Source organism: Schistocerca americana, chromosome 7 (genome assembly GCF_021461395.2).
Source record: "Schistocerca americana isolate TAMUIC-IGC-003095 chromosome 7, iqSchAmer2.1, whole genome shotgun sequence".
Classification (NCBI taxonomy): domain Eukaryota; kingdom Metazoa; phylum Arthropoda; class Insecta; order Orthoptera; family Acrididae; genus Schistocerca; species Schistocerca americana.
The window spans coordinates 370735855-370750950 of NC_060125.1; the positions used below are offsets into that span (position 1 = coordinate 370735855).

The 15096-nt window shown below is 41.5% G+C and overlaps 1 protein-coding gene across 1 annotated transcript in view; it reads left to right on the forward strand.

Moving 5' to 3' along the window:
- Nucleotides 1–15096, forward strand: part of LOC124621802 (protein groucho) — a 696988-nt gene that overhangs the window by 5459 nt on the left and 676433 nt on the right. The gene's annotated exons all lie outside the window — the stretch shown is intronic.

A 15096-nucleotide genomic window follows, 5' to 3' on the forward strand; every position in this document is an offset into this window, starting at 1 on the left:
CAATGGAATATAGTCTTAAATCAAATGATGTTGAGGAAGTTAGATAAGAAAAGAGATATTATATGCAGATGAGTTTTTCTGTTTGGGTAACAAAATAACTAACTATGGCCATAGCAGAGAGAACATAGAATGCATACTGGTTATGGCAAGGAAAGCATCTCTGAAAAAGAGAAATTTTGTTATCATAAAATATAAATTTGTGAGTTGGGAAAGATTTGCTGGAAGCTTTTGTATGGAAGTTAATCGTGGATGAGCAACACTTAAGACATAAAGAGAGTAGAAGCTTTTGAAATGTAGTGCTACAGAAGAATGTTGAAGATTAAATGAGTAGATCGAATCGTGTAAAAATAAGTTTGTTTCGTAGCTTAACTAGGCCTAATAGAAAGCAGCGGTTACTGTAGCAAAAGGCCTCTCACAAAACACAAATTCTGTTAGTAGGCCTATGTAAAGGCTATCAGGAACACCAAAGCCAGTGTCCAGACTCTTATGGGTGATAAAAGAATTGAAATTGAGGATAACTATACAAAAGCACTGAATTCAGTTTTCATGTGTTAATACTGCATGTTTTCACCATGTATAATGGTTGACAAGAGGTGCATGTAAGTTCATATATTGCATTTTCCAATATCCTACCAACGGACCAAAGTCTGCCTATGACTAAACCTCTGTGCTCATTCCATTCTATATTACCACAAACACACTGAGGTATCCATATTAACTGACTAATTCCAGTTGTCACTCTTTAATAGTGTAGTCTAGATACTACTTTCCTCGTTTCGCAAAGTGCATAATTTCACGTTATGAACATTTTAAGCACGTTGCCAATATTTGCACAACTTTAAAGCATCTGACTGAATATTTGTGCAGCTATTTTCGAACAGTATGTCATTGCAGATAACAGTATCATATGTGAAAAGTGTGGGGTTGCTATTAATATTGTCTGCCCAGTCATCAACATACACACATCAAAAAATGTTTTTCATCACCCCGGCTCCCAGAACTTCTAAAGATAGACTTTGACTGTGGATATTTTATCACATAGACAGTCCCTTTGACTGTTCAGAGATGTCACTAAATCCGCCCAAAGATGTAAACAACCATGCATGAGCAGCGCCTATTAGACGGAGGGGTCCGACAGCCGATCAGTTCCAGTCATTCCATCAGGAAGGAGGTGCGCAGCTCGTGTTGTCTGTAGTTCAACCATGCCTAGACTGTCAATACCGCCGTTCGCATTGTTACTTTGTGCCAGGAAGGGCTCTCAACAAGGAAAGTGTCCAGGCGTCTCTGAGTGAACCAAAGTGATCTTGTTCGGACATGGACGAGATACAGAGAGACAGGAAATGTCGATGACATGCCTCGCTCAGGCCGCCCAAGGGCTACTACTGCAGTGGATGAACGCTGCCTACTGATTATGGCCCGGATGAACCCTGACAGCAACGCCACCATGTGGAATAATGCTTTTCGTGCAGCCACAAGACGTCGTGTTACGACTCAAACTGTGCGCAATAGCTTGCATGATGCACAACTTCACTCCCGACGTCCATGGCGATGTCCATCTTTGGAACCACGACACCATGCAGTACAGTACCGATGGACCCAACAACATGCCGAATGGACCGCTCAGGATTGGCATCAAGTTATCTTCACCGATGAGCGTCGCATATACATTGAAACAGACAATCGTCGGAGACGTGTTTGGAGGCAACCCAGTCAGATTGAACGCCTTAGACACACTGTCCAGCGAATGCAGCAAGGTGGAGATTCCCTGCTGTTTTAGGGTGGCATTATTTGGGGCCGGCGTACGCCACTGCTGGCCGTGGAAGATGCCGTAACGGCTGTGCGATACGTGAATGCCATCCTGCGACTGATAGTGCAACCATATTGACAGCATATTGGCGAGGTATTCGTCTTCGTGGACGACAATTCGTGCGCCCATCGTGCACATCTTGTGGATGACTTCCTTCAGGATAATGACATCGCTCGACTAGAGTGGCCTGCATGTTCTCCAGACATGGACCCTATCGAACATGCCTGGGATATATTCAAATGGACAGTTTATGGACGAGGTGACCCACCAACCAATCTGAGGAATCTACGCCGAATAACCGTTGAGGAGTGGGACAATCTGGACCAGTAGTGCCTTGATCAACTTGTGGATAGTATGCCATGACGAATACAGGCATGCATCAATGCAAGAGGATGTGCTACTGGGTATTAGAGGTAGCAGTGTGTACAGCAATCTGGACCACCACCTCTGAAGGTCTCGCTGTTTGGTGGTACAACATGCAATGTGTGGTTTTCATGAGCAATAAAAAGGGCGGGAATGATGTTTATGAAGATCTCTGTTCCAATTTTTTGTATAGGTTCCAGACTCTCGGATCCGAGGTGATGCAAAACGTTTTTTGACGTGTGTATAACATGAGCAGCAATGGTCTCAATACACTTCCCTTGAGACGACACTCTATCCAAGATAATATGCTTCCTACCAAGAAACCTTCAATCCTGTCACAAATTTTGATACCAATATGAACTAAATTTTGGCAGTTAGTGTTGTTATGATTCTGAGTGAAAGACTTCTTGCAAGTCAATAAATTCTGAAGCTACCTGACTGCCTCAGTCCATCGCTTTTGGATTTCGCATGACCGATATTTTCGTATTCCATACTGATATATAACAAGTCCTATTGTGCGAGATACCTCGTTACTTTTGAGTTGGGAACATGTTCTAGGGTTCTGAAATATATGGGAGTCCCACTGGCCCATGTTCCATTTAACTATTTTGTAAGGTCAATCCCTGACACTACGATCTGTATGACTCATCTCTACAGTGTTGTGGAAGCTTAACTTGTGTCGTACTCATGGATCACGATAGCATGTATGCTGGTAGACAGAAAGCGGGAGAGAGTGAGAGAAAGAGAGAGACAGAGAAATATTTTTCACTTTCGGCGTTACAACCATGACCCCCACCACTCAATTTACCAGCTGCTACTTGAAGTTCAGAAGTCTGAGTGACATCTCCCACACACATTTGCTGACCACCTAATGCCCCAAAACCAACTAAAATTGAAGCGGATTTAAAAATACTAAAATTCAGCCACAACCTGTACCATAATCTTACAGTAGAAAAAAAACTATCAAATACAGAAGACATTAATAGCAGGAAAATTATTAGAAACGAATACACTACACTGTGCAAAGGCCCATATTCAACACATTAAAGTAATTCTACAGAAAAGGCGACACAAACAGCAAAAAACACACACACACACACACACGCACACAAAGCACTCACTGTTCGCAGCTGGCAAAGGAAGGATGACGTTTGCTACATATAATTGCTAGAAACGGTATCCTTGCTGTTCTTTCTACCCAGTCTCTGACGAGATGCTTACACTTATTGCATGATTTTGTTGTTACGACAATCAAAACTCACGTGACTGACTGTGGCTTTCATCATTGTTGCCTCAGAAGTCATCGCCCTGTACAACGTTTCTAAACAAGGGTAATAACGAGGCCGATGTGGTAATTGGGACGACGCCGATTGGTTTGGTTGGAAACGTCTGAATTTGACTGGGAGGACAGAAAGAAAACTTCGAAAGAACAAGAGGCCTTCGTGTGCTAGATAGTGTTCATTTGGCCAGCAGTGATTTTACGTGGAAGCAACCAATCAGAATGGACGCAAAAATGGTGAGTAAACGAGTTCTGTAATGAGGTCGTCTACGCACGAATTAATTGCTAGTACACAAACTGAAACATGGGCATTGTTTCTAGGTCACCATACCACGTCAGTTTTAATTTATCTTTGGTGACTGGTACAAAACTGTCAGATGAGATTGTTTTTTCTTTTGTTTCAGGGATCAGGGAATGTGCTTTGCGTAACTTTTGAGACAAGGTGACGAAACTAGACCGAACTCCTGAACAGCTATTCATTACCATTTTTTTGTAATCAGTTTTGATGCATAGAAACGACATACAGTGAATTTAGTAACTCTGTAATATGGTGTTGCAAGAGGACATCTAAATCTGTTGAGTCATCCATCACGATAGCATGTATGCTGGTAGACAGAAAGCGGGAGAGAGTGAGAGAAAGAGAGAGACAGAGAAATATTTTTCACTTTCGGCGCTACAACCATGACCCCCACCACTCAATTTACCAGCTGCTACTTGAAGTTCAGAACTTTTCTCTGCTTCACCGACTGAGGAAGACTGGGTTGTCTGCATTTTCATTGTGAAAGCTTATCACTTCAAGCGAGGAAGTGCATGGCAGAAGGTACAAGAAGGAACGATACACCATGTTCATACGAAAAATGAACAGAATGATTTATCTAGAACAAATGAATGATCTTTTATTTTATGTCACAGTTTGTAACAAGAGAGAAGTTATGGACAGAATTTTCTAAATGGGAGGCAATGAATGTTGGAGTACAGTAATGTTGCTTCATATCAGTAGCTCTTAACATTTATGTGAAAGCAATCGTAAAATGGAGATCAGCAGTTCATGGGAATATTTTACTTCAAGGCAGTATCGTCCTACATGCATACAATCTGGCTGTCTTCGTTAATCAAATATTGTTGAATAAAGTTACAATGTGGTAACATCAGCAACGAAAAGTAGAGCTACGGCCTTCACGAAAAACACATTTCATGGAAACATTTGTGCAGACAGTTCCATAAGTGTTAAGGTATCATCTATAACAGAGTACCTTCAACCTTGCAGACAAATTCGGTTTCAGGAGGTTAGAGGAGTATAATGTTTTAGACTGGGCTGCAGATTGTAAACTTTAATCACAGATAAACACCATTAATTGATCAGCCGTAGAAGATACGGAATTACTGTGTATATGGCCACTATGTCTGTGACTTAAAATAAAGCTGATGCTGAAATAGTTTGTACTGCAAACGATCCAACTGTTGCCAGTCTGAGGGCTGATTCTAATATCAGATTACTTTAATAGGCAACGTACTATTTTAGGTGGTATGCCATTGCCTTCTTCCGACCTTTGAACAGACTTATCCAGCTGTAAGGGAACCTACAGTTTAGCATAGACTTGGAGCTGCAACTTGGCATTTTTACTTATCATACTTTGCCATAGTTGGAAGGAATGGAAAATTGACAGACAGAAACCTTAAGATTGTAGTATTCTAAAACGGATGCATTTGCTCAGCTGACAAGCATTCATGCCAGAAATGGCATTCATGTAAAGTGCTGTGCGCCACCCGCGATTCTGTATCCTTTAAAAATTACTACAAACATGTGTCGTTAATGCACATTTATGAAGATACGATGCAAGGAAATGACTGCTAGAGAGAAGCTGCAATGAAAAGCAAATTAAGCTGCCGTATCTTTAGTCTGAGGCACATTTTCGATTCACCACGCAGTTACGAAGAAGCTATGAACTGCTTAGAATGACTTTCATCCCGTACATTTGCGCTTAACATGGCGGTATGTAATTCTGAGTAAACGGCTTCCAAGCCCATCTGCGTTGAGTGGCAATTACAGACTTAATTGCCTGAAGTCACAGAGGCGCTGTGAGCATTTCTAACTCTTCCTTCGTATTCTGGGATCGAAGATGTTTGATGACTGAAAATTTTTACTCATTCTGTCTGTATACATTGTTTTCTGATTCTTGTAAGACCACACTCAAGTCCGAATCCGAAAGCTGGATTGTCAATAAATACATCACTGAATATTGAAGGCGTGTTTATTAAGCACACCAGTGTAGAACCAGAACAGAACTGATCTAGATGGAGTGTGCAGTTATTTATATAAATATCGAATATTCCAGAAAGCTAGTGAATTTGTAGAACCATTGAATATTCCAGATATACAAACATTTCAAACGTAAAATGTTTCAAGAACCTCCCAGAAATCATAAGTACTTAATAACAAATATTTTCTGTGGTCGGTCTGAACCGGTGACCCTCCGCACGCCAGCTAGTGACGATAACCACTGCACCACACTGATGGCACCAGAAATCACGACATTGATCCATCTTCTGGAGAAACAGTGACCCGCTGTTTCAGCTGACTGCAACACTTTGTTTGGATCTGGATCTTGCCGCTGGTTGTCTGTATGGCGGCACTGGTGATGCCTCGCATTCTGGTCATGTTGTTACGTCCTCATCACTACGATGAGTATCGAAGACAACCCCTCGAAGCACCACCATCGTCGAGTTGGTCTTATGTTTCCTTCAGACTCCCATCGCCGATCTGCCACTCTGGAAAGTAAGAAGGCTTCATACGGAAGCTATGGACGACGTCCGCTTTTTGTACACCACTGTGACGTCATACTTTAGAGGCCTAAGTTCCAATCTCGCCAGTCGACCTGGCGGATCCTTCAGGGCCAGTGGGCCGGCATGAGAATGGTGATCTATCACAACAGTGAATGGCTTGACAAGTAACTACAGCTGGAACTTTTTGATGGCCCAAACAACTACAAGGCACACTCTCTCTCAATTGTTGAGTAGTTCTTCTCGGACCTGGGGAGTACTCTGGAAGCAAAATCTGTCACCTTTTCGGCACCTTCCTGATTTTACGCTAGACCTGCCCCTATCCCAAAACCGCTAGCCTCAGTGTGAAGTTCTGTCTCGGCATTCTTGTCATAAAGTGCTGGAACGGGAGAAAATGTTAGCGCCTCCATAAGGACAAGTCAAGATCAATCTTGCACCGCGTTCCAGGAAAATTTGGCGTCTCCCTGCGGTAGTTGTTTCGAGGGAGTTGCCTTTACAAATTGCCGGTAGTATGAGCACATTCGGAGAAAACTTCTCATATCACGAATGTGACAAAGAGTTGGAAAATCTGTGACCACTGTAATTTTCTCTGGGTCAGAATAGATTAGATGCCGCAAGATTTTTATTCCGCGGGCGACAAAAAAGGCCCTTTTTCGGGTTCAGGCGAGAGTTATAGTCTGAATGTAGAACATGGTGCTCACTTATTAGATGGTCTCCAAATGGCTTTGGAAAAATGACAGTGTCATGCAGATAACAAGGACATGTCGTCCATTTACGAAGCAGATTTACATTCAAAGGTGGCTGGAGCTAGATAGTCCAAATGGAGAATGAACTCATAGAGGCTCTCAGGACTTATGAAGGAAGTCTTCTCACAGTCACCCTTATCAACCTCTGTGTGTTAGTAGCCTGTCTGCATCTCCATAGTCTTTGTGGTTTTGTTCAGTCATCAACAAAATATTTTCGCATTCGGAAGAGAAAGTTGGTGACTGAAATTTCGTAAATAGACCTCGCCGCGACGAGAAACGTCTTTGCTTTAATGACTTCCTTCCCAACTCTCGTATCATATCTGCCACACCCTCTCCCCTATTATGTGATAATACAAAACGAGCTGCCCTTTTTTGCACTCTTTCGATGTCCTCCGTCAATCCCACCTGGTAAGGATCCCACATCACGCAGCAATATTCTAACAGAGGACGAACGAGTTTAGTGTAAGCTGTCTCTTTAGTAGACTTGTTGCATCTTCTAAGCGCCCTGAAAATGAAACGCAACCTTTGGCTCGCCTTCCCCACAATATTATCTATGTGGTCTTTCCAACTGAAGTTGTTCGTAATTTTTACACCCAGGTACTTAGTTGAATTGACAGCCTTGAGAATTGTACTATTTATCGGGTAATCGAATTCTAACGGATTTCTTTTGGAACTCATGTGGATCACCTCACACTTTTTGTTATTTAGCGTCAACTGCCACGTGCCACACCATACAGCAATCTTTTCTAAATCGCTTTGTAACTGATACTGGTCTTCGGATGACCTTACTAGTCGGTAAATTACAGCATTTTCTGCGAACAACCTAAGAGAACTGCTCAGATTGTCACCCAGGTCATGTATATAGATCAGGAACAGCTGAGGTCCCAGGACGCTTCCCTGGGGAACACCTGATATCACTTCAGTTTCACTCGATGAACTGCCGTCTATTACTACGAACTGCGACCTTCGTGACAGGAAATCACGAATCCAGTCGCACAACTGAGACGATACCCCATAGGCCCGCAGCTTGATTAGAAGTCGCTTGTGAGGATTCCTTCCTCCCGATTATCTGTCGTTTAGCTGTCGGCATTCTAAATGAGCGCTGTCTAATTGGTGGATGATCCCCAGCGTTTAGGTGTTTTATCATTGGCTTCTTAGTCTGTTCTTTTATCCATTTCAGGTATGACATCGTCCGAAAACTGACGCGGAATTCTTATTACTCGTTGACATTGTTCTTCGTTCAAACCAGATCCAGTTGGTGCAACGGTAGTAGCTTCCTTCCCTGCTTTATCCTTAGTGATAGTGGTGCATGCCTCTTCATCGATGACACAGCTACCCTCCTTGAACTGGTTCCGCTGCCCCTACACACATACATTTTGGGATGAGTTGTGGCTGCTTGTGACAATTAGTGATCAAAAGTTCTCCTTGTTTCACACTGTTATGTCCCAATGATGAGACATGATACGGATTCGGTTGTGATTTGGGCAGCCATATCGTGGTACTCTATGGTCCCCATGGTTACTCTGCAAGGTCACATTATTTTCAAGGAACATGTGATCACTTTGAGTCATGTTGTCCATCCCATGGCACATTGTTTGTTCCTCAAGGATGGTGATATGTTCAAAGATGACGGGCACTGTCCACACAGCTGTATCGTCCAACACTGGTTTTCTGAGTACACGGATAAATTGTCACATCGCTTCTCGCCATCAGTCCTCAGATCTCAACATTATTGAGCCTTTGTGGTGTATGGAGAGAAGAGTGCGTGATCGCTATCCACCTCCATCATCGTTACCTGAACGGTATAAGATTCCCTGAAAACCATACAGGACCTGCATTTTTCCATTCTGAGACGAGTGGAAGCCGTTTTGAACGCGAGCGGTTTTCCTACACTGTATTAGGCTTGGTTATATTTGTGTTTTTGGAATTTCCACAATTCCATCCACACCCTGTAGTTTTTGATGTCTTTTGTTCTTTACCATAAAAATGGCGCAAACATATAAATATTTCTCATGCTACACCCAAAAATGTAGTAAATTACTAACACATTACAAGTGGGGACAGAAATCTTAGCCATTTAGTTCGTATGATTATTACCTTTCCTGTTCACATCGATCAAAGAAACATTAGTACCAGTATCACCGCTGTTGATTGACCTGTCAGCTGTCAGGGTATAGGAGGAAGGAGACAAATGCAGAAAGCACACTCTGTTAACTGTCGAGGGCGTATAAGTTGGTTAGTCTCACGGATTCGTGTAGTCAGTTTTATGATCGGAACGATATTGTGTATTCACGTATTCTAAATGTGTTATTAGCCTAGAAATAACAGAAAAGAATCTGACCAAATGTCCACTCGGTTTTGATAAGATTGGAAGAGCTGCAAAGATTGGCAACTTGCTTTAAATATACTGAAATGTAAAATTTTGGTGTTCTCGAAACGCAGAAAAATAGGGTCCTATGATTAGCATAGTGAGTCACAAGTGGAATTAGTCAGTTCGTACAAATGACTAGATGTAACGGTATATGGGAAAATCAAATGGTATGGTCTCGTATGCTTAGTCGTGAAAAGACAACATCAAGGGCTTTAACGGCTCAGAAAGCAATTAGTCTCACAGAAGTTCAGCAAGCCGAACTATTTATATGTATCCACGTAATGGTCGTGGCGTTGCGTGGATACATACAAACAATTCGCTTTACTGAGCACGTATGAGACTGTAACTGCTTTCTGAGTCGTAAAAGCCTCTGATGATGACTTCATCATTGGAAGACGAAACGTCAGGCAGAGAATTATGTCTTGGACCATTGCCTAATGTCCGTAAAACAAATATTAGCAATATCCCACCAAAGCCTAGTTACCAGTCTTGAAGAAACACTGCTCTGTGAAGAACTTAGTATATACTTAACCCCCTACGTATCGCTCCCATAAGACAAACGAGGACAAGATTATACAGGGTGTCTCTGTAGGTACCTCACGACTTTAATATGTCATACAATCCAAACTAATTAAGATATTCAAACCATGTTCGGCTTATGTAATACACAACCTCACAAAGTTTTCATACCATTCAGTCAATTTCAACGTGTGCGCCTCTGGTGGCATGTACAGCATCCAGTCTGTGTTCAATCTGTGTCCACACTCGGCGCAACATATCCGCATCGACTGTGGATCCGATTCTTTAAATCATGGATTTGTTTCACAGGCGTTTGGTAGAATCTGTCCTTGACATACCCTCATAAAACGAAGTTCATCAGTGTAATGTCAGGCGGCGTAGGAGATCAGGGAATTGAACTTCCTGTGCCAATCCAGCGAGCTGGAAACACCTGGTCTTCAACATCTCGCAAATTCTGAGCCTAATGCGGCGGTGAACCATCGTACTGGAAAATGACAGTCTCAAAGAAAATGTCAGTCTCAGCGGCCAGTCAGTTGTGGTAAAGCAAACAGCTCAAGGGTATCAAGATAGTTTTTAGAATTAACTGTTTTTTCTTGGAAAAAAATTGTCCCTTGATGCGATCAACCATTAAACACCACCACACATTCACTTTCGGGCTTTCACGTGTCTCTTCTGTCACACCATGCGAATCGATCGTTACCCAGGTGCGAAAATTGTGTGGAAAGTTGCTTCGCTAGTAAATGCTAGATTGTTTTGGTATTTCCATCCTCTTCTAAACGGTGAAGAACGTCCATAACGAAATGCAAAGGTCGTGGCTTGTCGTCTGGTTCAGTGCATGCAAACGTTGCAATCGGTATGGATGCGTGATAAACGTTTCCTAAGGATCCGAAGCACAGTCGCCCTAGGAATTTGGAGCTCCTGCGACGCCCTCCGAATAGACTTTTCGCGGTGAACGTTGAATAGCCAGCCGTATCCGTTCTGTATCAGCTTCACTGATTCCAGGTCGTCCGGTATGATGCGTCACGACGACCCTTCAGTCTTCATTAAATTCCTGTGTCACCGGTGTATCGACGTCCGCGAGGGTGGTTGCTTCCTGTATCCTGACTGGAAGTTCATTTGAATCTGTATATCCGATTTGGTCTGAGTAAACTCTTCCACAAAATAAGCCTTCTCAAGAACCGTTATCATTATCCGTCACTCACGACAACCTGAAACAAAAACAAAACTTCGTGAATTTTTCTGTCACATGGGCCAGACATGGTCGAAGCGTATCTTTTGAGACACCCTGTACTAATTACAATGCGCCCTGAGGCATTCTTGATGTTACAGCTACCTTTCTTTTGTAAGCTTTTTATTAAATGTATGTCTGAGAAAATACAGAATACATTGATTTCGAAATCTTTCTCCTCGTGTAACATGTACCTCAGGTATCGTATTCCATTGCTCAACAAAACTGACTCTTGGTTGACCCTGTGCGGCGCATGTGAAACAAAACTTCAAACTTCATGAAACACAAACTTTAAGTAAATATAACGAACCTAATTAAATTCCCAAAGAAACTAATTATGTGATCAATGAAAACTACGTAACTAAAACTCAGTACGGAAGCAGATTATGAATGATGCGTGGTACGAAGTGCAAAGTTAGACGAAGAATATCCACAAAAATAAATTACCGCTCTACTCGGAAGAAAATAACTGTTGGAAATTATCAAAACTGTTGACTGAAAATTAATTCACTTTCTACCACGACACGTGACAATCCTGATTACACACTACTTGCTCAAGGATGCAAGGTGAGATCTGCCCTGAAATAAAAGTGACTTATGCACAGCATGCTGTTTTTTTGTGTGTGTGTGTGTGTGTGTGTGTGTGTGTGTGTGTGTGTGTGTGTGTGTCTGGAGTACTGACGTCCTCGAAAGCAAGCACAAATCAACAGATGCAGGAAGTAAAGATAAATAATCCACTCTTTTTTGTTGTTGTCAGAAACAAACTGTTGCTTCGTGTGGCGTAAGGTGCAATGCAAACAAGATAAAAGTTCAAGGCTTTGCTATGAATCATTGAAAAGGGTTTTACTTTAAAGAAAATCGCTTTTCAGAAATGGAACAGTGGTATTGATACAAAGACTGCACAATATAAGAAGACTCTAACAATTACAAAATTCTTTCATTGAAGAGAACTACAACCATACCTTTAAAATGCCTCCCAAATCTAGATCTTCTGTATCAGTAATATGAACAAGAAAGCATTATGTCAGTTTTCATCTTCACAATCAAGTATTCTAGATAGCTTCCGCCAGATTCATAGAAAACGGATGTCATTCTTTGAAAGACTCAACTTCATGCTACTATACCTCAAATTAGAATGTTCCGGACTGCTAAATAACAACACAAACAACAAATAAGTCTCAGTTTCACGCATCAATTAATAAAAAAACTGCACGCTGCGAAGGAAACGACGGACTAGTGAGAACAAAACAGAACATATATTCTTCAAATAACGTTACATGCAATGCACTTCGTTTAATAATTTCGCTACAATCTTTAAAAAGAAATCAATAATAATTTCAGTAGCTCGGGCGCAAATTTATATCGGTAAACCACAGCAACTACAGAGCTACGGCCACCGGGTACTGTTACAAAATTTTCTTGTTTCCCCGCGACAAAGACGGGTTGTTGATACCGTGCCTTTTTTAACGTTCTTCTGTGCGTTACCCAGCGATAACTATACTAACAGATTTTTGAGCGTGCCGGCCAAATATGCTCATCTTTCGTTTCTGGCGTAATTAAGATATGGATGACGCGAAACGTCGCAAGAATGCAAAATTAATATACTTTACGATTTTGCTCCCACGTCAGCCTATTAAATCGCAAATTTGTGTAAAGTTCGTAGTCAGAAATAAGTAAAGATCTCTTTATCACGTACAGACCAAGGGAATTTATTTTGCCTAATTGTATCATGGAGGACAGTGCAAATTAGGATCTGCGGGCACCTCGTAGTTCCTTGCTCTGAGATCAGAGTTCTACGTGTAGGTCGTATAGAGATCACTGCCTCTACCCATAGAGTAGAAATATCTCGGGAGGGAGCATTCAGAAGCGCAGAATTGATTTTGTGTTGTCAACATACGTTGCCACAATGGTCACGTGATCTCGGGACGTCGTAGATTTGTCCGACATTTATCCTATAAATTTTGAATGTTGTCATATCGCTAGTAAATACAGATTCCCTTCGTAAGTGCTGTGGATTTAGTATAGACGTTTTGCAGGCACCATAGCAGTTTACGTCTGATATTTGAAATAAATTGGGCTCTTAGCTTTGAAGAGCAAAATGAACAAGCATGACGTCACAGAAGCTTCACGTCAGCATGTATTTACAATGTCTTTCATGTCGCATCTCGTCAAGTCGCTTAACACAGTACTGAACGGCGAAATTGGGGTTTTGAGTCACCATCCCTAATATGCATAAAATATTAGAGCATAGTATCAGACCTGAGGAGCTAACAACGACAAAATTTGTCAATGGCCGAAGCAAACTTTATAACCTATGTTCTTGATCAATTATGTTTGGTAAATTACTGAGAAGTGAGACAACATTTCATAACATCGACAATTATTTGCTAGGGAAAATATGTACACTCATACACATCAAAGAAAGCTTCGAACAAATTAATAAAGCCTGTTAAACTTATCCATTATGTTTTTTCTTACGTAATTAATAACGTCATAAACAACTGTATTTGACTCCTTCATTAAAGCTGACTTTTTTGCTTAAAATGTCACATGGTGGAATTTGCTTCGTCTACTTATGTTCTTATACATTGTAGGCGTCAGCGCCTTTGTGTTATCGTAAAACCTAAATAACTTTTCGCCTTCAGATATACGACCTCGGTTGTGTAATAAAGTGGAACAAATATCCCAGTCTTCATGGAACATCTCCAATTTGTCACTAAAACAAAGCGCTATTATAAAATAAAGATTATGAAGATACAACAGTACAAAATCCACTATTATAAGGAGAATGAGTGCGGCGAAAATAGGTTAACTTAAGATGTTAACAGACTGGTACCGTCAGAATTTTCTTGCCGAGAAACCTTGATGTACTGTGAAATGGTGACGTTCCGTTGACGACCTGTGCGAATGCCTCCATTCGAAAGATATTCTAGAACGCTTTGGTGTTGTGTGGCGAGACGTGACGTCACGTGATGGCGGACGCGAATTGGCGTTAAACAATCGACGTCGTCCCTAGATCACGTGACAATTCCAGTTTAATGTTGACAACATGCGCAGGACGCAATGCTCATTCCAGAGATATTTCTACTCTATGCCTCTACGGCGAGCACATCGATCTTGCGGATACTGCATTCCCCGGAACTCGCAGCTGGTGGCTGCTCGGAAGTTCTTTGCCGACTACAAAGAACAAATATTTACAATTATTAATAAAAGAGATTTCTCCCCACTGTTCCATCTTCTCCGATTATTCAGGAGTAGTTTGAAATTAATATTGAGCTAGCTTTATATTTCAAATTGGTATTTTAGCAGGAGCTTTATATTTCAAATTGGTATTTTAGCAGGAAATAGACAACGTATGTAACTGGGCCGCTGCAGTACAGTCATTGTTCCAGTGTTCCATAAGAGAATGGAACTGGAAGGAACCCCAATATGTACTACAACGCGATGTATCCTCTACCATGCTTTTCACTGCGGTTCGCAACGTGTGAGTGTAGATTTGGTGTGGAATGATTGCTTTACAAAAGTAGTGGGATTTTAAATACAAGTTGTTTTACAAAAATTCATCTGACTTTATAAGACTGTATCTTCTACACGAGCCAATATCGAAACTTATGGTAAATTTTACGTTACGCGTGAAAGTTTTTCATTTCAGATATATGATTCGATTTTCCGAGGATACATCTTTTGATATGTGTACATATAGCCTTTGGGTAGGTTTAAAGTTAGGCTTAGCATCAAATTTTCCATCTAAAAATTTTGAGCGTGCCGTCCACAATACGCATGACAAACGTCCAGTACGGTTTCAGACATAAACATGGCCTCCAAGCACACCTAAAAGACAAATGAAGACTCGGCTGGTACCAGGAGTAGACTTCTGTGGACCACGAGCGAAACTCTTTTGATGTGCTCCACGTATGGAACGAGCACACAGAAATGATCTACGCATTCTCCTTTACATAAAGAACCAGTGTCTTCAAATGTTATCACCATCGTCGAATGCTT